Source organism: Lycorma delicatula, chromosome 3, assembly GCF_047948215.1.
Source record: "Lycorma delicatula isolate Av1 chromosome 3, ASM4794821v1, whole genome shotgun sequence".
NCBI lineage: Eukaryota > Metazoa > Arthropoda > Insecta > Hemiptera > Fulgoridae > Lycorma > Lycorma delicatula.
In genome coordinates this window covers 135263789-135286441 of record NC_134457.1, presented here as the reverse complement: position 1 = coordinate 135286441, position 22653 = coordinate 135263789, and the positions used below count along the sequence as shown (strand labels likewise).

The window sequence follows — 22653 nt, the reverse complement described above, 5'->3', positions numbered from 1 at the left end:
ACGACATACAAAAGGTTTTTTGAAAATTAAAATTGATTTAATTATTATCTTTACAAAAATAAAGTTAAAAATAGATCTACCGATTCAACTGTTCTCGTATATAATCTATTTTCTTTACTATAATCATACATATATTACAAACGTATGATTATAGTAAAGAAAAATAATTAAACAGAAAAAATAGTTTTTATCAATAAGACAATCTTATCTTCCAATTTTAAATTTCTCTTTTAAAGCAAGTCACGACTATAGATGCCAGACATATTGGACTTTTAAATCAATTCGGGTGTTTCATCGTTTATTGAATATAGCTAAGACCAAGACTGACAATAGCTACGACTCGACTTTTGACCACTCAGCAGTTCTGCATAAGAATTCAGTACGATGGTGATAAGAAGAAAGATCTATCTTCTACAACTACGAAAATGACTGGGATTCATATCGCTGCTGGGTTGAAGAGAATGCTGATAGTGACTGTTCCACTGAAATGCTCCGGTGACATTGATGACGTGACGTGAATCTTGACCTGATCTATCTTGCAGGAAGCTGGCTGTATCCAAAGTTAGACATGAGGGGAAGGATGAATGGACTACTCAAGAGTTGATGGATCTTACTGCTGCGAAGAAGAGGCTTAGGAAACTATGGCAATGCTGCAGGAGGCCTGATGGTAGGATATCCTTCAATAGGGCAACTCTCAGATTGAAACGACTGAAGAAGATGGCCGCCATATCGGTTGAGATTACTTTTTGCAATCATTCTGTTTTTTGTCGTTGGATTTTTACGAATCAGGTGTCGTTTTGTTAAAAAAAAAAGTTTTATAATTTCGGTTATACAAAACAATTTGATAAATTTAATAGCTCTGAACATATTAAAAATTTAAACGACCGCCATTTTTAAATCTAATAACTCCTAAGATATATAAAATTGAAAAACTGAAACGACCGCCATTTTGAAATTTGTCATCGAAGAGTATCGTTATTTTTTTCCCTATTAAAAAATGTTAGTTTAAAATAAATTTATCTCCAACCTTTCTTCAAAAATATAATTTTTTTCTTAAAAAACACAAAATGAAAAATATGCGTTTTTGGACATATGTTTAACGCACATTTTTCTTCAGTATGTTAAGTAGAATCAGTTCCTAGAGTTCGGCCTCACCTTTTAGGAACACTCTGTATACCTTTTCCACATTTAAACTGTATATATATATATATATATATATATATATATATATATATATATATATATATATAATTAAAACAAAACAATAAATAAAATACGTAACTAAAAAAAAAAAAAAATAAATAAAATAATGTATTCTCATAAACTTACTTTTTTCTGTAGGGTTCAATTTATACAAAAAAAATTAGAATATATGTGATTTTTATGGTCAGTGTTAACAATGTTTTCACGGTTTTCTTGAGCATCAATAACAATAACCCAAACTAAAAAGATAAACAGAAAAAAACGAGTTTTACTTCTTTAAACATTTTAAAATCGTTTAGAAAAAATATACTAAACGGGTAATATGTTAAACAAGTTAACGCCGGAGTGGGTTTTAAAGTTCGCAGATTAATTTTAATTCACCAAGTGGTAACTGAAGGAATAGAGAGATGTAAGCGAATAATCATTATGTAAAGACTTAACAAATTTTGAGGCCTTTGACTCTATATAAACCTTCTCGGTTCTTAGAACCACTGAATAACAAGGAATTTAATCTACATATTATATACTACTATAGTAAAACCTCTTTCCATTACCACATCAAAAATAAAATAAAATTACTAACGAGAAACAGAAGATAGAAAATCAACATACTGCAAAAAGACTTTCAACAAGACATTGATTCAAGGATAAATAGTTATTTATAGTTTGAATAATGACCTAATTTATGAAAATGTTTAATATATATAAACACTCACCGATATTCAAGATTATATATAAAGGTAATGAGAGAAAAATAAGGGTATAAAATTATGAAATCATATAGAAAACCCTCAGACATGAAAAACTTTAAACATCGTATTTGAAACGAGTGAGGTTTTCTTCAAAACCCGGAATTAATTTATGTTAGTTAGTGCTTATTAATTTATATAGTTAGTGCTAATTCTATTAATCTAAAAAAAACTAGTACATAAGCCTATGTACCAATTTATCCATAATTTTATTCAGGAGGTTGTTAATAAAAAAAGTAAGATCAGTAAAGGGATTGTTTCCTCTTGTGCAAAAATTTATTTTTGAAATTTTTATCAAATTCAGACTGTTTTGATAATTCTTCCTCTAATCTTTAAGAATTAACCAATAAGTTCATGACAGTCTTCCAGGTATCTGCTTGCAATAGCTAGCTGAAGCTCTAGCTTCCATTTTCCCCCTGGAAAAGAACATTTTACTGTAGTTGTATAATATTAAATATGATGGATAAATTGGAAGCTGAGGCCACAATTATCAATTGCATGCAGATAACTGAAACACTTGTCTTGAAGCTGTTGGTTTATTCTTAAAAATTTGAAATAGAATTTGAAAACTGAACCGGAATTTGATGAAAATTTCAAAAATATATTCTTGCATAAGAGACAGTATAATTAGAAACAACGAAGAAATCTTTTAACATTTATACTACATATATAATCATTCAGTAAATAAAATAAACAAAATCATCAGCATGAAATTCTGTATAAACAACTTGAAGTAGTTCGTTCTTCATCTTAAAATTGAATTTCATTTTATAAATATATCTTGCTATTTCAAATCTAACAATTATTAAAACCAGATTTTTTCAAGCATTTTCGTTTTGAATGATAAATTCATATAATTACTCGATAAGTGATCATTAAAATAGAATGGACTATTAAAATATATTATATTAATTATGAATTATATGAATTTGGCAACACACTGATATAAATCTCTCTGAAATCTTTTTACTTTATCATCCGTTTTTTGTTAGTTACTCCGAATTTAAAGCTCACAATAATTAGTGAGCATGACTTTATAATTTACTTTATAAGAATACTTAAATCATAATAGTTTTAGATTAATATTTAAAAAGAAAAACAAAAAAAAAATTATACATCAAATGATTGCAGATATCGACATTTTAATTCTCTAATTTGTTTTACTTATAAGTACGTGTTCAAAATAAATTCAAAACTAATTTCATTACAGTAATCGAAAGATTATTAAATGTAAAACTACAGAGAAATTTTACGAGAAATTTTTCTAATATGTGATTTTTTCAAACCTTTCAGTTTTGCAAAGGAAAAGTGAGTTTTGGTGGGTTATAAGATATTGATATTCCAAATGAAAATTTGGTTTGCAATGAGATCTACAATAAATAAATATGTCGATAAGATGAGATATATTCCTCAAACATGAGATGAAATTTAGCTTACTGCTGACATTATTTTTATTAAAACATGGTTTACTTAAATTTAATTCAGTTTAACATTTTAAGGAAATTATCAAGATAATTTAAATAAATGTTACGACATTGAAGAAAAGGATGAATCAAATTGGATGAAATTAAACCTTAAATCGTAAATTAAAATATTTTTTTTATTATAACTAAATTAATAAAACTGAATAATTAGTAAATTTAAAAGATTAGTATTTGAATGCTACTTTAGACTGTAAGGATATAGATAATATTCAGGGTAAGTCTTTAATATTACAAATATTCATTTAAAAAGAGTTAGACTCACCAAGGTTCAGAAAGCGTACAAACGCAAAGATGCGCTGTAGTTCTATATGGAATGCCTAAAATAGTGTCAGCACTGCTAATAGTATGTAGAGGGAATAGTGTACCGCAACAGAACGTTGTAGATATCAAGAAGCCAGACGACGATCGGCGACTGACTTCCATCTCCACCTTGGGTCAAGATGGCAAATCCATTCCCGATTAGACGTCAGTTGGGTTTTTTAATCTTTCACATGTAACTAAATTAATAGAAAAATAAAGTTGTTGGCTATGAATTTAATAGGAACAAACTTGGATCTCTGTAAATATTTTAACATCCATTAGAAAATAACTCTTTAATAGAACTGTAAGTTTTTAAAAAGTGAATTACTGAAACGATTAAAACTTACAGAAATAATTTAAGTCGTAATATTAAATTTGCTAGATGTACTACTGAAAAAAAATTATCATCCAATATTTAAATTTTAAAAAGAAAAATCCATTATTTTAGGGTTTTAATTTGACAAAGACAGGTATACCTTTTTCGTTTTAATCTCTTTGGACGTTTATACGTCCAAAGTTTTATATCTCTTACACGTCTAAAACAACTTATGTGTCGGGATGTAATCGGCTGGTGAACAAAATACAAATTGTAAAAAGTGAATTGTAAACATGCATCGATTCAACTAAAACAGTTTTTGAGTGGAATGTATAGATAGTGCAATGCAAGCATAAAACAAGATTTTTCCCGTAGAAATTCGACGATAAAAAGGCATTATTTTCTGTTAAAATGCACTTTTTGCATCATCAAATGATATTTAAGAAACTAGTATAGCTTAGATTTATTAAATATTTACAAACCGGATATTTACTTCCTAGTCCGACGTAACTAACGCGCATAGCTCAAAAAAGATTAGTCGTAGAATGTTGAAATTTTGGATTTATGACTGCTGTAACAGATGTTACAGCTGTGCACCTCCCCTTTTGATTGCAACCGAATGGACAAAAAGTGTCCAAAAAAGCCCAAAAAATCCAAAATCCAATTTTGGATTTTGGATTTTTTTCTTAACTACAGTAATGAGCTCTCATCGAGAGCTTCGCAATGATCTATCATAAGTGGTACTTATTTTTATTAGTTCCGGAGTTATAGTCAAATAAATTTTTTATTAATGAAATACTACGATCTTACAAGGGGAAGATACATCGGTTTGAATCAGACTTCATTTACGTTTCTTTTTTTTAACTTTTTTTTATATAAATGTATTGATTTATTAATATTAATTATTAATCTCTGATTGTAAACAAATTTTTTATAGTCAGAAGTTATTAGTGAAATAAAATGTTATGTTTTTGAAAATGTTTATGTGTAATTTAATAGGAGTACAAGGAATTCATGTGGTGTCCACATCAGATTTTTAGATTTCACGAAAAGAAACAACATAAAAATTTCGAATTAATAATCATAGATCTACATTTTATGCTGAACTTCTTTTCTCTTTGAAAGTTTTGCTTGTTTACGAATACAATTTTATTTTATTTACCCATTCTTCGCAATTTTTCCCCCTAAATAGCAAAATTTTGGAAATGTTCGTAGGTAACATCCTATGATCCAAATGTTTAATTTCTCATAAGCATCAGTCAACAAAAAAATTATCGAAATTTTAATAACCGTACCTTGCGAAGTGTTTGTTTCAATAAAATCTAGTTGAATATAATACATATAGATTTTATTAACCTTATGTTCAAAAAATGTTCCGAGATACAACAAATGTTTAGATCCCAGATTTATACATTTTATAAAATAAATTTATTTTTAACATAAAAATAAAGAATAAACTTTTGTACATGCGTATTAACATTTGTCACTTTTAAGAGATTCTGTCCCTGAATTCTCATGTGATTTTAACATTCCTTAATAAAGAAAATTCCCGGCAGAATTCAATAGAGCATTCTAAAGTTTTGTCACGCTTCACATTAACAGAAAATCAGAAGTCAAAGTCTCTAACCGTAACTTTTATAATTCCCTTTTGCAAGAATCTTGAACAATCGCACGCATACGCAAACACACGTAAATAAAAAATATATAGAAACATAAAAAGATTCAGGATCTACTGGTAAAGATAAGAAAAGATATTTTCATAAAATTCATAAAAATTTAGTTTGAACCGCTTTGTTTTCAAATTACGGCTAACAAAATATTTTGTAATAATTACAGGTTCAAACGTAAAATGAGATTACTCCAAAGAAATTCATAGAACTTAAATTTAAGTAAAATTGGTGATTTTTTTTATAGTTTTTGACCTAATAATTTTTTTTAAAATGAGCCGTTTAATTTTACAGATTGTGCCGAGATAATTATTATTTTAACCTCACAAATTCGGAACGAGAAAAATATATATTTAGGTATGGGGTAATTTTTTTATTTTTTAAGTTCTCAATAAATAAAAAAAATTCTCTTTCGGCACGCCGGAAGGCGGAGGTAGATTTCACCGGTGCTAAATAGGGAATAAAAAAGGTTTCCACCTTAAAATTAAACAAAAACTTCAAATTTAATCAATACGACCGACAATGGGGTTTCATATGAAAAATATTTCACATGTTTAGCATACGGCAAGCTTCATCTTTTTACAATTCCAGCAACATTTTTGTCATCCCTTGCTGTAAGGGTTGGTAACATAAAAAATTGTTGCATACAAAAGTTTTAGCTAATATTTAGAGGACTGACGACCACTTTAAACCGATTCGACACTGTGTGTCTATTAAGGGAGGTATGATATTTTTGTCTTTGAAACTCCTTTTTTTCCATCCCGTGGGCCAATGGCTGGTGATATCAAAAAGCTTTACTTATATTAGTTTTAGGCCCTTATCCAAAAAATAGTAGGACCTTAAACGAATTCACTATTTTTCTTAATAAGAAAGTTATAGCAATATTTCTTTTTTGAAAAAGCGCCCCCATTTCCACCCCCATGCTCCGGTTATACTCATTAAAAAACTCGTCCGAGTTTTTGGGTCATTATATATTTTACGTATCAATTTGAAAGCGATTGGCGCAAAATTACGGCAGATATCGTGTCCACAAATAAGTGAAATATATACGTTTCAGCTGACGGTGGTTTTGGAGTCTGAAGGATCTGAAATATAAAGATTTGTCGAAATTTTCTGGAAGTCGAATTATGGTACCCATTACAAAAGGTATCTTATGAAGTCTACCTAAAAACGTGTTTTACAAATCTAGAAAATGTAATTCCAGAAAAAATGATGTAATTAAAGTCAACCTTAAGTAAATAAATGCTTAAAAAATTGTTTGACTTATGGTCTGTTTACAAAAAAACAGACCAGAAATTGATGATTAGTACAACATAATATATAAGCAGCCACTCTCTCGTCTTCATGCAATTATCCTATTATGCGATTATTATAATTCCGCAGACCAACCCACTTAACTTAATCGCGTATCATATTTTAAACAAGAAATTTTTCTGTAATTTCTTTATTTTTTTCCAGTAATATGGACAAGTTTTTCAAACATCGTATTTTCTGCTTTATAATTTGCCAAATTTACTATAATAAAATACTCTGTTTAAAACTGTTTATGCCCCTTATCATCAAAACAGATTATTAAAACAAATAAAAAAAATAATAAAATAATTAGAATAAAATTTCAGAGTTCACTCTTTCTTACACAGTGCAATTTGTTTTGAAGCTTACGATGATACTCTCATAGAATATTTTTGTAATAAAAGTGTACCAGCATGCTGGCGAAACTAAAAGACTGATTCAGGACATAAAAAAAAAACCTGCATGTGGACAAATGCCCTACCTAGGTTAATTTTCCCTCATCCACCATTTAGTGTTTTATCGATATAAATTTATATCAAATTAACGTATTGGAATATTTTAATAACATTTTGTACATTTATCCAATAACATCTACAAAATTAATAAATGTTAAAATTTTATCTTTGAAACATCTAACATGATGGTTATTTAAATACATCATTCATTAATAACTTCGTAAATATTAGTTTTGTCAGATTACGTTTTATTAAATAAAATTTTAAGACATACAAATTATTAATTTAAAACGGTTTGTAAACAGATAAGAAATAGTTGAATGTATTTCCTAAAAATATGCACGAAAACATTTACAGAATTATTATACAGAATTTGTATAAGAAAATTAATTGCCAGAAGGATAATTAAGCGAGGTAGGGAATTTGTCCAACCGTTCTTTTTATTTTGATGTTCTGAATCAATTACCTTAAATTTGGCCAACATCCCAGGGATACTCTGTATTATATCGGGTTGAGCTTATTTATGTTATTATCGCATCTATGAAATAAGCGAGAAGAGCATTTAATCATTAATCGTAATATTTCAACTCCAAACCCCTTTTTAATCTTCGAAACCTCTTACAAAATGAAGTTTGATTTATATATCGGTCGTCTTATACAGTGGGATTTAGAATATAAAACAGAATGTATTTAAAAATTAGTCTGCATATTTTTTTTTAGTATTCCAGGTAACTGTTCACACATTTTTAATGAAACTGAATAGGTTTGGTCTTACTCTAATTCATACGTTTGGCTGTGTAGCACAAAATTACCTGGGAGCACCAATCTCTTAATTGAAAAAACATCTGCTATTTTACTTCCTCCCGAGAATCTTATACGATAAAAAAATTGGGTAAAAAACGTTGGATCACAGTTTAACATATAATTTTTACCAGTTTTTGTTTAAAGATTATTTTTAATATTTACACATTAGTTAATATATTAGTTAATGTTTATCATTTCAGAAGTGTACCGTCCAACTAAGTATCATTGGATAACGATTCTCATGTATTTTACATACTTTTCTCACCTATCGAACAGTTGGGTGTGGATTTGTACCCGGCAGATTATCAACATTTCAGGACTAATTTACTAAAAGGTTTGATGTTAGTTAATAAAGTTTACATGTATTATACATGTAAACTTTATTTTATGATTTTTCTACATCCTTTTTTTCAGGATAAGTTTATTTACTTTATTTCATTGTTATATTTCTGCGTGGTTATCTATATCTGCTTTTGGTATTGTTAAAATCCAATTATAGCGTCTGCGTATAAATAGGAATTAGGTTTTATTTTTTTTACTCTTCTGACTTCTTTAATTTTCACATCACGAGGGATCAGTACTCCGACTTTAATAAAACTAGCTGAATTACCTAATTAAGTTAGCTGAATTACTGGTTCAAATTTCGGCTTAAATCCATTTGAAAAACAACAATGCCTCTTTTTTAGAAGGGATGCTCGTTAAAGCCAGGCAATCAGCTAATACTTTTATATGTAGCGTATTTTGTAAACAACTTCAAATAGAAAACTTTGTTTACGTTATTATACATCAGATACTTAACTCCATTCATCAATTTTTGACAGATAATTCAATTTCTCGTGTAAGTTTTAACAATTATTCTGTATATGCTTTTATTTTTTGTTAGCAAATATTATTTAACAGTTTGTTGTAATTTTTAGTTAGTATAGCATGAAAATTTAAGTCAAAAATTAGAGAAATAAAAAAAAAACTTAATTATCTAGCTTTAACATTTAAAAACAATTCACAGAACGAAAAAACAAAATGGCTCTTTAAAGGGTTACAAAATAAATGTAATTAACGTTTCTCATTACAACTTAGTTTTGATGACTGACTAGACCGTATTATTCCCTCTTGTCATTATCGAGCTCCGATACTAAACAACTATACTATGTACTATAGTACTGTATTAACCTCGTCCATTATCTTTATTTACCCTTGCTGTTTGTTTTATAAAGAGGAAAAATTAATTTAAACTTAACATTGATACAACCAGCTCAACACTAAAATAAAAAAAAAATTATATATTGCTCTATGTGTAGCATATATGTACTTCTTTAATGTATGACCTCCATATACCACATTTAACTTGTGCATTGACAATAAAATAAATGGTGACTAAAAAAATTTATAAAATCAAAATAGACTTTTAAACCCATGCCTTTGTTTTTTTCAGTAGTGTTCTCAATAAACCTAGCGACTCAGAAAATACGTAAAATCAAATTAATCTCATTCAATTTAAAATATTTTATAAATGCTGTTACTCGTAAACAACGAGAGAAGAACCGATATTCAGACTGCATCTGAAACAATTTTACTAGCATAGTTTTGGGTAATTTGTGAAAATTACCGTGTGATGTTATGACTAGCCTGATTTCAAGGAGGCCTAACGTTCCAAACGTACCAAAATAATTTTACTTACCTACAGATCAAATTAGCCAGCTGTCGGGTTTTCAGGATAAGTTTATTTACTTTATTTCATTGTTATATTTCTGCGTGGTTATCTATATCTGCTTTTGGTATTGTTAAAATCCAATTATAGCGTCTGCGTATAAATAGGAATTAGGTTTTATTTTTTTTACTCTTCTGACTTCTTTAATTTTCACATCACGAGGGATCAGTACTCCGACTTTAATAAAACTAGCTGAATTACCTAATTAAGTTAGCTGAATTACTGGTTCAAATTTCGGCTTAAATCCATTTGAAAAACAACAATGCCTCTTTTTTAGAAGGGATGCTCGTTAAAGCCAGGCAATCAGCTAATACTTTTATATGTAGCGTATTTTGTAAACAACTTCAAATAGAAAACTTTGTTTACGTTATTATACATCAGATACTTAACTCCATTCATCAATTTTTGACAGATAATTCAATTTCTCGTGTAAGTTTTAACAATTATTCTGTATATGCTTTTATTTTTTGTTAGCAAATATTATTTAACATTTTGTTGTAATTTTTAGTTAGTATAGCATGAAAATTTAAGTCAAAAATTAGAGAAATAAAAAAAAAACTTAATTATCTAGCTTTAACATTTAAAAACAATTCACAGAACGAAAAAACAAAATGGCTCTTTAAAGGGTTACAAAATAAATGTAATTAACGTTTCTCATTACAACTTAGTTTTGATGACTGACTAGACCGTATTATTCCCTCTTGTCATTATCGAGCTCCGATACTAAACAACTATACTATGTACTATAGTACTGTATTAACCTCGTCCATTATCTTTATTTACCCTTGCTGTTTGTTTTATAAAGAGGAAAAATTAATTTAAACTTAACATTGATACAACCAGCTCAACACTAAAATAAAAAAAAATTATATATTGCTCTATGTGTAGCATATATGTACTTCTTTAATGTATGACCTCCATATACCACATTTAACTTGTGCATTGACAATAAAATAAATGGTGACTAAAAAAATTTATAAAATCAAAATAGACTTTTAAACCCATGCCTTTGTTTTTTTCAGTAGTGTTCTCAATAAACCTAGCGACTCAGAAAATACGTAAAATCAAATTAATCTCATTCAATTTAAAATATTTTATAAATGCTGTTACTCGTAAACAACGAGAGAAGAACCGATATTCAGACTGCATCTGAAACAATTTTACTAGCATAGTTTTGGGTAATTTGTGAAAATTACCGTGTGATGTTATGACTAGCCTGATTTCAAGGAGGCCTAACGTTCCAAACGTACCAAAATAATTTTACTTACCTACAGATCAAATTAGCCAGCTGTCGGGTTTTACTCGGTTCCTGAACATATAGTAAATCTACAATCAATAACTTCGACTAATATTAAATAGTATAAAAACAGTCGCCCTTAAATTTAAAAATGTGATTTGACAAAAGTCAGAACTTTTTAAGAGTAGAAAGGTTTCTCTCCATTTTAGGAAAAAAATAATTTCTAAATTCTTCCTTTCTTTTGAGTTTTTCCGAACAGCATGTTTAGTATGACAACTTCTATTGTTTCTTAAATTATTATCTGTATCATCCAATAAGCTATATCGATATTTTCAGTCTAGAAATCTATAGTAAAAACGTTTACTAACGGTATCAACCGTAATACTGTCTATTTTGGTCCCGGAGAAAGTTAAAGATGACATGCAAGCCATTAGAGTATAAAATGTGCAATTGAAAGACGTGATGACAGAACCTTTCCAAAGAGCTACATATAGAAAACAACATGAATACCTTACACAAAGAATTAATTTGAACATTGATGACAGCATAAATGTAAAACTCATTCATTAATAAAGAAGCAGAAGGGAGAATATATTATTTTTTACGAGCGTGCAGCAAATTTTTTTTTATGAGCGTGTATTAAAATAAATTCATGTGATTATAATGAAAGTTGATTTTTTCATGTGCCGCCAGTTCCTTCAATTAATTTACCCCGTTCGAGGTGGTAATTTAAACCGCTTTGATTTTAAGGAGTATTCTAATAATTTACTATCAATATGCAAATAGATAGAAATGCAATAGATAATCATAGCTTGTAAATGTCAATATCGCAGTTTTTTTTTCACACTTTATAACACATTTATCCTGTAGAACAATAAAATTCGGAGTTATTAACTGATGGTAGAGATTATAAGCGGGAATAGCGACCTCCAACGAAGCCGTTGGTCGATTGATTTAGGGATTATGAATTCCATGAGGATTCTACAATGGCCCGAACGTTATATGACAAATGGATATAACCAAACAGTTATTTATTTAAGTTATAAGCATTAAATAAAATAAATAAATAGCCAAGCAATAAAATAATAAATAAATGTAACAAAAACTATTTAATAATAGTATATACATTTTTTTAAATATACCACAATCTGTAAGTTAAAAGTTTTTCTGATATTTTTTAACTCGCTATGAAGACATGCAATAAATATAAACAGTAATATCTTTATAAAAGTTTTATAGAAATTCTACGGAAACTATATTTACTGTTTCAACAAACATTTTCAATGGATTAAAAATGTTAAAAAAGAGAAAGCTTCAGATTATGTACGGCTAAAAAAGAACCCTTAGTACGGACAGCGTAGTTTGACTTGAGTTCAATATGAATGAATGTTTTCCCAACCCTACACTTTTTTTATAATCAAATGTCCTTTTATCTTTCTTTCTTCATTAATCCTACATTTTCATCTGTAAACATCTCTGATTCTAAGGTATGTGGAAAGTTTTTTTCAAGGAAATGAGCAGCTTTAGAAAAATAATGATTTCTAAAAGTATCTACTGAAAAAAGTGAATATAATTTTACTAAAATATTAATAAATGATTTTTAAAAAAAAATTCTTATATTTTAAATTTTAAATTAAATTACTTACATAAATTTACATCCATTCGTAATAAAGTTTTATATTGTAAAATAAATATTTAAAAAAAAAAAAATTATAATTCTCATTGTATACATTAATAGAGAAAAAATAGATTAAAATATTTCTTACTCAAACCCTCAAAACATTCTGTCTCAGGAATTTTGCTTGTAAATTCCACTTTAGTCGGTGAAATTAAAAAGAAAAAAATAGATATTTAGTATGTTTTAAACAATCCCCCAAACGGTAAAAACTGTAGGTAAATTTGACTAAAAAAACAAAAACAACTGCTTTCACCCCAACCAGCTGGAAAGCAGAAATATAATATACTGAACTTTATTTAAATAATTGTTCAACTTGCAGAATTCTGTAAGATTAGATGTAAGAAGTTAAATGAGAAAAAACGCAAAATCTACATGGCAGAACTGCTCTATAAGTAAAACTTAGTATAGTTGTTACTCAGAGGTATTTTTGAAAGCAGAGTTTTTTTTTTATAACACTTTTGTTTCTGTTTTATATATATATATATACACACACACACACACACACACACACACACACATACACACAAAAACAAAGAGTGGTTACCTAAATTCCTTTGTCAGAACCCAACTACACCTTCAGAAAAAAGTCAAAATTCTTATATTTAAATTCTGTCCTCATAATTTACAGCCTAACTACTGAAATATAATGGATATTTATAAATTACAATAGTGTAAATTCTTTAAAGGTAATAAAAAGTAAATAAATTTATTTATGTTAAATCCTTTTTAAACTTAAAATAACTTGCCTCTAAGAAAAAAAAAATTACTGTGCGAAGGAAAAACTTGATATAGATTAAATGAAAATTTGGAGAATAATTTATTAAACGTACTCCTTGATTTGGTAACACCTTCATATAAATATTTTTTCGCAAAAAAATAGTTTTGTTAATGTAATCTATTTAATCGGATAATTAATCATTATTACTTTAACACTAACTCAAAAAAAAAAGAAATTGAAGTGGTCAATTTTAAGTGAATTTGTTGTTTTATAAAATTACATAAATTATATTTTTTTGAATCGCAGAATAACTAAATTAATATGTTGGTATGGCTTTCTGAGAGTTTCTGTCTGAAATTAGCTATTTTGTGTTTTATATTTTATATAAAATGCAATACATGAAATCTTTTTTATAGTTATTTTCCGTATTTTCTGATATTTTGAACATAAGAAATTGGAATTTTTAAGGGAATTTTCTTGAGTCGTACGAAGCAAATTCCCAAATATTCTTTTTAAGAATTTAATTATTTCAAAATTAGAATTTAAATGATTTTCCAGCATTAAATGGTGATTCAATTCCAGTAAGAAAGATGAATTTTCAATATTACTTATAAAAGGATTTCTTTTCCACGTATTTAGATTGAAGATGGATATCTATCGAAATTATTTTCATTTTTTGTTTGAAATATACATTTACTTGTTTATGTATTAAAAACAAAATTAGTAGTGCATAAATTACGAGTATGAATACTGGACAAAAATAAATGATGGAAGGCCTTAATTGTCTAGAAAATATGACTTATTATGTTGATATAACAATGATTTATTTAACACATGAATTAAATTATTGTATTCGCTATTACAATTAAACTGAAATTTATATATATTGTTCATTTTAATTGTTCAAAACAAATATTACATCACGTTTTCGTTACCACAGATTTTCATTTAAACATTTTATTGTTTTTAATATTACATTTCATTGTTGCTAACATCGTTACCTAAAAAACGTTTCATAGATTACATGTCAATATAAGTTATCCAGCAGACTAGGATTTTGACACACCCAATCCTGGTAACTAGCAGTGCAGAAAATTTATGCAATACGTGCAAACTATATTAAATAGATTTATGGGGTAGGGCTGATCCTTTTCCTTTTAGAAGAATATATTCCTGATTAATAATTCAGATAACCGTACAAATATGGTTACTAAAAACCATTATATATTTTGTCAATTTACAAATTAAAATTTGCTAGTTAGCCAGAAAAAATAGTCTTCTTCTTTCTTTTCTGATTAGCCTCCGGAATTACCATAAGGTATAACTTCAGAGGATGAATGAAAATGATATGATTGGAAGTAAATGAAGTGTAATCTTGTACAGTCAGATGTCGACCATTCCTAAGATGTGTGGTTCATTGAAACCCAACCACCAAAACTTACTGAAACAGTTTTAAATTTGCCAAGAATATGTTTAATTTTTTATTTTATTGTAATTTGAAATCATCTTGCAGATTTTATGACTCCATAGAACTCCTTTCACTCTCTCTTTTAGTTGATACTTCACATCTACTAGATGAATTCCGACTACCGAATTTGATTAATTTATATCAGTCTAGGTCTTAATTCGAATTTAAAGGTACGTGTTGTATATTTAATTTTTAAAGATTATGTAAAGCATAATCGCAATGAGAAATGCAACAATTATTTTACATATTTAAAAAATGTATTATTATTGTTATTTAAAAATTGCTTACTTATAAAATACAATTAATTTGCTAATATCAAAATAAAATAAATTTAAATCTCGTTAATACGAAATAATAATTTTGAAAGGTTCTAAGTAACTTTGTTACTGTAATCCAGTAATTTATTCAACAATTTATTCTGCTTCGTAACTATTGTATATTATATATATTGTATTGTCTGCTTTTATAAACATTTCAATATTTGGGGCAATGACCACATTACATTTTTCAAAATACATTCAGAGAAAAGGGATACGCAAAAAAAAAATTCGATTTTCTTAGAGGCATTTTAGAGAAGATATTAAACAAGATTTATTGACTATAACGCATACAATACCAAACTTTTTTTCAAAAAGATCAACTCGCACCTAAAAGAAATATATATTTTCGTTGTTTTGCTCTACCTCCTTTCGGCTTTAAATATTTTTCAAAAATTTTATGAAAGTTTACATTTAACATAGAGTTTTATCAAGAAATTTCAAAAATTTATTAAAATTACAGACCCCGAGCTTAAAATGCAGAATTGTTTTATTTTAAATCTTCTTTTATTTTAGGATTTATTGAAGGAGGTGTTTGATTTAGAGAAAACTTTACTTAAGCAAATTTGATAAGCTTAACCTACGTATATGAATATCTTTAGAAAAAGTTTTCTTAACATTTATTCTACACGTTTGAAGCCGGGAAAGTCATGCATACTTTACCAGCTTTTTTTTTATAGAAGTTAAAAATCTCGTTTAAAAACTTTTTAACGTTAAGGTTTAATTTATTTTTATTTAAAGCACACACTTGAAATAAAGTATAACTTTTATACAAAAAAGTCCAATATTTATTTAAATTCTCATTTCATATTACAGAAAATTTTCATATTTGATTTTTATAATTACTTAATAATTTTATGTTAAATAAAATTAATTGAATTTTGTATATTCGCTTCATGTTTCTTGGGTAGATTGATTGACCATATAAACTCCGTAAACTATCTCCTTCCTTGTAGAATTTATTGTAAATCAGGCCGCTCATAAGAATTTTCAATTATATGAGAACCAAGATACAATCATCTCTGGTTCTCTCGTAAAATATTCCCATTCTTCTTACCAATACAGATACTCAACTCATTGTTGCCATAATTTCTATTATAACCTATTATTCACAAAAAACTTATCCCGATATTAAGCTTATTCACAAATTCTTCATCTGAACGTAAACGAGAAGAACCAATTTTTGACCCTTGATATGCTTTTTTATTATTATTTTTCTTAATTTTATTAATGATTTTATTATTTATTATGAAAAAAATTTTTCTTTACCGGCAAGAAAATCAGCTTTTCAGAATAGTACTTGTGAAGAGACAATATAAAATTAAAACAAAAAATTAAATTAAATATAAAAATTTTCTTCATTGTTCTAGTGAATTGTCATTGTATTCAGGTTATCCTATAATTAACACATCTTATTGCTTTTATTCCACGGGAAATTTTGAACCTGTCTTCAACATTAAAATCGTGTCGTTTGCTTCGTTATTCATGTTTTGCCTGGATTTCTTTTCCGTGTTTGAATTGTTTTTACTACAATAATAATTAAAATCTTAAAATGTAAAAGATAGATTTCACTAACTACAATAGTCAAGAAACGAGATAAAGATTTTCCAAAGTAGTCAAGCGTAGTAATTTGTTACATATGATACAATGAAGCAATATTTCTTTTTTCAGAACTATTTTGAAACTTTGAAATAGTATTTTTTTTTAACGAAAATTTGGAGTTGATAAATAAAAAAAATAAACATTTTAAATATTTCGCTTATTTGTAATTATTTAGGGTTTTTTTTTATAATAATTTACCTTTTCCTTATCTTTCTTAGGTTATTTTGTATTTATTGAAATCGTGTACATATTTTCTTAAAAATATCTAAGCTTCAACTTCTTTCTTTAATATGCAAACTTTACAAAATCATTCGATAATGGATATTTTGCTTTGTCTGTTAGAATAATTAAAACCTTGATGTATTTTTAAATTGAAAACACTAAATATCGCTAAGTAATTATCATTAATGCAAAACAAAAAGATTCTTGAATGTACTAAAAGTTGGGTAGTTATAGTAGAAGTGTAATGTATAGCATTGCTACAAACTCTTTTCTGTACAGAAAACAAACAGTCTAGTATAAAATAATATATTTAAAGTGGTTATAACATTATTAGATCATTTATCAAGAAAAAGTTAGATAAATCTTATGAACAGAAAGTACATTATTTTGTACTTATAATTATTTGAATGATGTGAAAATAATATCCTATTTCCATTAAATTTAACTGTTTTAGACGAAATTAAATTTTAAAATTCAAACTACTCCCCATCTGCACTGCGCATAAGATTTACATGTTTGTAGAAAATTATTAAGGTTGTAGATGCGAATTAAATTCAGGTTGCAATTTTGACTGAATTTTACTTTTCAACTAAACATGTAAATAAAATTAAAAATTTTAAAAAACAACGACGTTGTTTTAAACGTTCAGTAAAAAAAAAAAATATTGATTAGAAAGACTTAGAATTATTCAAAAACTGTTTTGAAGAAACATATCTACTGCAGCGCCCCCTGCGGCTTATAAACGTAAAACATCTAAGAACCTGCTCTGAAGTGATACCTATGTAATGAAAAAAAAAACTGCATCGAAATCGGTGCAGTAGTTTTTGAGGAAAACAGTTACAGACACAGACACACACACATACATACAACAAACCTCTTACCCCAAACGCATATACCATCTCCGTTCCATCGTGGGTAAAAATAGGTCCTACTCTGTAATATTAGAGAAATCGGTTTTAGTTGTTTATCATTTTTAACATGAAGTTAGGTTTTATTTTAGTTTACTCTTTATCAAATTAGTGGATTGTTTAAAGTTTTTTTAAGCTGTCGACATAAAAACTGACAAAAATCCTTGTTTAAATTTAATTTTAACGAACCACAAAATAAAAATAATTGTTTTTTTTTAGTATATATTAAGAATAAAAAGAATATATTAATATATTAAAAGGAAGGATATATTAAGAATAAAAATGTAAGGAACACTTCAATTTAAAATACTTTTACAACCTTTAACCATGATACACTTTAATTATTTACGCAAACATTGATCCCCCAACTCAGTGATAAAATATTAAAAAAACAAAAACCTACCATATACGTAGATGGGTTACAAGGTTGTGATATATAAATAAAATAACATAAAAAATAGCAAATTAAAGATGAAACCAGTAAATTAAAATATAAACAGAAAAAAGGATCCAATATGTGGTATTTGGTTAGAAAAAAATGTAAACAGTTACTAAACGTAACTAATCTTACGATAGGAATCTCTTCTTTCCTATTATCGTTTCTATGATTTGAATGCAATATGGTATTGAAAAAAAGAAGAAGAAAATCGCCAAGTATTCTTAATACCCTTTGGATATATAAACTGTTCAAATCAGACGCAGCTTCAAATGAAGTTATAATGGTACATAAATCCAGTAATAGCGACAACTATCGTAATATTTTAAAATTCAAAGAAAAAATAACGTTTCTGTAAACACTTAAAATATTATAAAGTAGATAAAAAAATAGCAATAACTACATAAAAATAAAAAGAAACAAGATACCATAACAAAGATACTAAAATTGTATTAAAACCATGTGCTTTGTAAATAGTAAAAAAACCTCATGTGGACATAACATGACTTCCGTGTAGGCCTATTAAATTACATATACATATTTTTTGCTGGACTTAATTTTAACTTATTTCATTTGAAAGTGAGATACGAACAAATTACGTATACACATTTTTAGCTGCACTAATTTAAACTTATTTCATTTGAAAGTGAGATACGAACAAATTACGTATACACATTTTTAGCTGCACTAATTTAAACTTATTTCATTTGAAAGTGAGATACGATAAAAGTTAAAAAAATATATTAAAAAAAAGAAGAAAGGAAATGAATTCCGATTCGAACTGACGTGCCTTCCGTTGTAAGATCCAAATATTTCATTAATTAAGATTTTATTTCGCTATAACTCTGAAACCAATGCAAATAAGTACCACTTATTATATATCGTTGAAAATCTCTAAATGAGTGCTTATTACTGAAGTTAAGAAAAATCAAAAATCCATTTTTGGGGGGATTTTGGGCTTTTTTGGATACTTTTGGTTCAGTCGATTGCAATCAAAATGGGAGGTGCACAACTAGATGGTACAGCAGTCCTAAATCCTAATTACAGCATCTACGACTAATCGATTTTGAGTTATGGTAGATACGTACATACGTACGTACGAGAAGTCACGCCGAAACTAGTCAAAATGGATTCAGGGATGGTCAAAATGAATATTTCGTTGAAATCTGAAAACCGTAATTTTTCGCGATCACAATACTTTCTTTACTTCATACAAGGAAGAAAGAATATATTTGTCTGAAAAAATCATTAGCTGAACATTTACTGTAAAAAAGTATTAAATTATACATATTTAGTTTTTAAATATTATTATTTTATTAATTCCAAAATAACCCGTTTCTTATTACATTATTTTTATATCTGTCATTATTTGATGATTTTTTGTAGCTCTATACATTTAACAAATGAAAATTATATTTAAGTGAAATATACAAATTTTAATTTTTTTAAATAAAAAAAATCTGTGTATAATAATAATAAAAACATTATTTAATTATTTAAAAGAATTGAGATTTTATAATGGAAACTAACTCTACTTAGTAATTTTGCACAATCTTAAATTAATTCATATAAAAGTTTTGAAATAGTAAAGTTTAATCAGCAAAATATATTCATTCTTTTATGAGTACTTAGTTACAAGTTTAACTACAATTGTGTAATTCAAATTTATTATTAACGTTAAAGAGGTAAACTAGAACAAAGAGTAAATACGTACATCACAGTATAATACCATTCTCATTATTTTAATTGAAAATTCAGCGAAATTATTACAAAAGCTGAAAGAAAGTCACAATTCAGAAGCAAAAAAAGGAAAAACAGTGACTCGAAGCAATTTCTTAAATCCTCCTGAATCCTGGTGAAATAATTATATTACCTTCATGTAAAATATGAAATATTATTTTAGTGATTATCATTCATAAATTAATTGAAACTTATTAATTAAAACAAATTTTATAATAAAAGTAAAGGGAATGACAAGTACATATTTAAAACTTAAAACTTGTTATTCATCCCAATTAATTTATTTTATCCGATTAATATATTTCAACATATTAATCTATTTAAGTTGTGAATAGAAATCACTCTGAGAGCAACAGCCCACACACAATTACTAAAAAACTTATTTCCAATTTTTGAAGTTCTACACGCATACAGCTTGGGCGAAGCCGTGACGGGGATGCTGGTTAATTATAATAAACAACTACTATTGATATTAGTGGACCTAGATGAAAATTAACTAACCTTATAAAAGATCAGCAAATCTTCAAGGTCAGCGGCCTTTTTCTCTATATGAAAGTGTAGAGGGTAAAAATATAAATGGAACAAATTGAGAATATTGGATAGAATATAATAAATATAATGAAAAGAATATGAATTTGAGAACATGAAACAAAAGACTGGTAAATATATAGGAGTGTAGAATTAGATCAAACTACTCTTTTGAAAGACTAGACAAAAAGCAAACCTTTGTTAGAACTTTCGTAGATTATTCAGATCACTACTAGAAAAAATACCAGAAACCTCTTTCTGCGGACGGACCACCATGAACAGTTACATTTCATCTCTTAGCCTTAGTATTTTATCTAACTCCTATTAACCGTGGTTTGTTAATCAGCATTTATGCAAAAGAATTACAATTAAGGAATGCACAATTAATTTACCATGTTAAGAAGTATTAAAATTAGTTTACGTGTTTTTTTTTTTAGAAAAATCTATTTCGTATATAAATGAATCAGAAGTTTTTATATTAAACAACATTGTTTCTATTTATCTACTTCACATTTTATTAATTTACACAAGAACAATATTAAGACTCCGGTTCTCAATTGAATTAAAAAAAAATCTGATCTGGACAACACATGACTCCCTTGTACGCCTATTAAATTACATATACATTTTTTTTTGGTGCACTTCATTTAAACTTATTTCATTTAAAAAAGAGATACGATTCTCCAATTCATTAATAAAGTAGACAGTTACACAATTACATTGTAGTAGAAAAATGCATCACATTTTTTTGTAGTGTCCGTATCAGCATTTTATATTAGTTTATATATTAATTTTGTTTCTCAAGTAGTTATGAGGTAAGTGAGAACGTGTCGGGATCCGTAACCATGGACACTTCGGTTCGAATCCAACATCGTTTACATATATTTTTTTGAACTTTTATTTTTTATGTTAAATAAATTGATTTATTAATAAATATTATTGCTGAAAAAATTTTTGAATTAAAATGAATAATACATAAAATTTTATTTCACTAATAACTTCTGATTTTTTTAATTATTTATTAATTGTGTCAAATATTTTTGCAATTACAGGTTAGTGATTGCAAAAATATTTTTAATCAAAAAAAAAAATTTTAAAGAAAAGAATAGGAAATGAAGTTCGATTCGAACCGATATACCTTCCCCTTGTATGAACCCAATTATTTCATTAATTAATGTTTTATTTGACTATAACGCTGGAACCAACAAAAATAAGTAGCACTTACGAATATCGTTCAAAAGCGTTCAATGAGGGTTTATTACTGCAATTAAGAAAAAGTCTAAAATCCAAAAAAATTGGATTTTGGGCTTTTCTGGACATTTTTGGTCCAGTCAATTGTAATCAAAAGGGAATGTGCACAACCAGATGATTATATAAAATAGTTATTTTATATAATTTTTTAATGGGATTATGGACGTTTACAATACAGTAAACCTCATAATCGGCCGGCCACTGTTGCGCAAGTGATAGCGTCTCGGCCTTTCATCCGGAGGTCCGGGATTCGAATCCCTGTCACGCATGGCATTTTCACACACGCTACAAATTCATTCATCTCATCGTCTGAAGCAATATCTAACGGTGGACCCGGAGGTAAAAAAAACCTCATAATGAACTTAATACTTGTAAAGTAAGTACATCAATTATAAGCAAAAAATGCGGTACTTTTAGACTAAGACACCAAATTTCTATCGATTTGCTTCAAATATAATAACGCTGTTAACAATGACGAAGGAGGGAACAAAATTTAAATGGTATGACACACCTTTTTTCTACCTTTTTCAAACGAATGTAAACATTTTCTTTTGTGGGGAATACTATAC

The 22653-nt window shown here is 27.4% G+C and overlaps 1 protein-coding gene across 1 annotated transcript in view; it reads left to right on the top strand.

The window, feature by feature from the left end:
* Positions 1–22653, top strand: part of LOC142320982 (putative G-protein coupled receptor CG31760) — a 904980-nt gene that overhangs the window by 127698 nt on the left and 754629 nt on the right. The window lies entirely within an intron of this gene.